The sequence below is a fragment of the Arachis duranensis genome, chromosome 6 (genome assembly GCF_000817695.3).
Source record: "Arachis duranensis cultivar V14167 chromosome 6, aradu.V14167.gnm2.J7QH, whole genome shotgun sequence".
NCBI lineage: Eukaryota > Viridiplantae > Streptophyta > Magnoliopsida > Fabales > Fabaceae > Arachis > Arachis duranensis.
Genome location: NC_029777.3, coordinates 29,753,225 through 29,756,701, shown reverse-complemented (window position 1 = coordinate 29,756,701; position 3,477 = coordinate 29,753,225).

Genomic DNA, 3,477 nt, shown 5'->3' with positions numbered 1-3,477 from the left:
GCTTGCTGGGAGGCAACCCAGTCATTAGCAGGTTATTTGTTTTACTTAATAAAAGTTTGATATATATTCTTCAAGGTTGATCATCAAAATTAAAGGAATTCACAGAGTTACAGAAGGATTCAGTGAAAAAAAAGCAGAGAAAAGGAGCTTGCTGGCAAGAAAATGCCAGTAAAGGGCACTCTGGGCGTTTAACGCCAGTAAAGGCACCATTTTGGGCGTTAAACGCCAGAATGGGCACCATTCTGGGCGTTTAATGCTAGAATTGCAGTATCCTGGAGCAAAACGCCCAGTGATAAAGGGGTTTCTGGCGTTTAACGCCAGCCAGGGTGCCTGGCTGGGCGTTAAACGCCCATAATGGCCACTAATTGGGCGTTAAACGCCAGAATGGATACCATTCTGGGCGTTTAATGCCAGAAAGGCAGGGGAAGGAGATTTTGCTTTCCACTTCAAATTTTTTTCACACCTTCATGTTTTGACCCATAATTTTCTACATAAACATGTTACAAATTTTCATCATTCACCCTCAAATTTCAAAAATCCAACAATTTTCTAAATTATTTCTCAAATCTCTTTCAAATCCTTTCCAAATCTTCTTCAAAAACTCAAGTATTTTCTCAAATTCTTTCCATATCTTCTCAAATCTCTTTTAAAACTTTCGAAATCCCTCCCCCTCCCTTATAAATACACATTCGGCCATCCCCCTCTCTTCACCATTCGGATTTGCTTCTCCTCCTCTCTCTTCCCTTTCCTTTCTTTTGCTTGAGGGCAAGTAAACCTCTAAGTTTGGTGTGCTTTTCTATGATCACTAAGCTAAGGCTCATCAAGACCATGGATCCCAAAGGAAAACAAACCAATTCAAGAGGCAAGAAAGAGAATACTCCAAAGAATCTTTGGAGTCAAGAGAGGTTCTTAACCAAAGAACATGCAGACCACTACCACAAAATAATGGGTCTAAGGTCAGTAATCCCAGAACAGCAGAATCAAAACTGCATGCTCTGCAAATTGCTGAAGGAACAAGAGAAGCAAGCGCGTGAGCTACAGGAGCTGAAGGGCTAGAAGCTCTCCCTTGAAGGGTCAAACACCCCACAAGTTGAAGGAGCATCCACTTCTCAAAATCAAGGTTGTTGAGTCCTAACTCTGTGATAACCTTTATCATTAGAAATCTATTTTAGAGTCATTTAAATTTCTATTTTTAATTTTCTATTTTCTATTACTATTGGTCTTATCTTATATTTAATTTTGAGTCTTGTTCTTATTCCATGATTAATAAAATTTAAAGTTCATGTCTTAAAGCTATGAATGTCCTATGAATCCATCACCTCTCTTAAATGAAAAATGCTTTAATCACAAAAGAACAAGAAGTACAGGATTTCTGAATGAATGCTTGAACAGTGCATATGTCTTTTGAATTTGTTGTTCAACGAATGTTAAATTTGTTGGCTCTTGAAAGAACGATGGAAAAGGAGAAATGTTATTGAGAATCTGAAAAATCATCAAATTGATTCTTGAAGCAAGAAAAAATAGTGAACACAAAAAAAAAGAAAAGCAAGCAGAAAAAGCCAATAGCCCTTAATACCAAAAGGCAAGGACACTAAAAAGCATCCAAGGCTTTGAGCATCAGTGGATAGGAGGGCCTAAAGGAATTAAATCCTGGCCTAAGCGGCTAAACCAAGCTGTCCCTAACCATGTGCTTGTGGCGTGAAGGTGTCAAGCAAAAAGCTTGAGACTGAGCGATTAAAGTTGTGATCCAAAGCAAAAAGAGCGTGCTTAAGAACCCTGGACACCTCTAATTGGGGACTCCAGGAAAGCTGAGTCACAATCTGAAAAGGTTCACCCAGTTATGTGTCTGTGGCATGTATGTATCTGGTGATAATACTGGAAAACAGAGTGCTTTGGGCCACGGCCAAGACTCATAAAGTAGCTATCTTCAAGAATCAACATACTTAACTAGGAGAATCAATAACACTATCTGAATTCTGAGTTCCTATAGATGCCAATCATTCTAAACTTCAAAGGATAAAGTCAAATGCCAAAACTGTTCAGAGGCAAAAAGCTGCTAGTCCCGCTCATCTAATTGGAGCTAAGTTTCATTGATATTTTGGATTCTATAGTATGTTCTCGTCTTTTTATCCTATTTGATTTTCATTTGCTTGGAGACAAGCAACAATTTAAGTTTGGTGTTGTGATGAGCGGATAATTTATACGCTTTTTGGGACTTTTTTAGTACATTTTAGTTAGTTTTTATTATATTTTTTATTAGTTTTTATTTAAAATTCACTTTTCTAGACTTTACTATGAGTTTGTGTGTTTTTCTATGACTTCAGATATTTTCTGGCTGAAATTGAGGGACCTGAGCAAAAATCTGATTCAGAGGCTGAAAAGGGCTGCAGATGCTGTTGGATTCTGACCTCCCTGCACTCGAAGTAAATTTTTTGGAGTTACAGAAGCCCAATTGGTGCGCTCTCAATTGCGTTGGAAATTAGACATCCAGGGCTTTCCAGAAATATATAATAGGCCATACTTTGCCCGAGATTTGATGCCCCAAACAGGCGTTCTAAGTCAGCTTCAGAATTCCCGGCGTTAAACGCCGGAACTGGCACAAAAGTGGGAGTTAAACGCCCAAACTGGCACAAGAACTGGAGTTTAACTCCAAGAAAAGTCTCTACACATGGAAGCTTCAATGCTCAGCCCAAGCATACATCAAGTGGACCCCGGAAGTGGATTTTTACGTCATTTACTCATTCTTGTAAACCCTAGGTCACTAGTTCATTATAAATAGGAATTTTTGCTATTGTATCTTCATCTCATGACACATTACACGTTTCATATTGTATCTTCTATGGCATGAGTCTCTAAACCCCATGGTTAGGGGTGAGGAGCTCTGCTGTGTCTTGATGGATTAATGTAATTACTACTGTTTTTCATTCAATCACGCTTGCTTCTATTCTAAGATACCACTTGTTCTTCAACCTGATGAATGTGATGATCCGTGACACTCATCACCATTCTCACCTATGAACGTGTGTCTGACAACCACCTGCGTTCTACCTTCGTTTGAGTGTGTATCTCTTGGATTCCTTAAGCAGAATCTTCGTGGTATAAGCTAGAACCCATTGGCGGCCATTCTTGAGAATCCAGAAAGTCTAAACCTTGTCTGTGGTATTCCGAGTAGGATTCGAGGATTGAATGACTGTGACGAGCTTCAAACTCGCGAGTGTTGGGCGTTAGTGACAGACACAAAAGAATCACTAGATTCTATTCCGATATGATCGAGAACCGACAGATGATTAGCCGTGCGGTGACAGCGTGCGTTGAACATTTTCACTGAGAGGATGGGAGGTAGCCATTGACAACAGTGAAACCCAACATACAGCTTGCCATAGAAGGAGCCTTGCATGCATGAAGAAGAAGACAGTAGGAAAGTAGAGATTCAGAAGATATAGCATCTCCAAAACCTCAACCTGTTCTCCATTACTG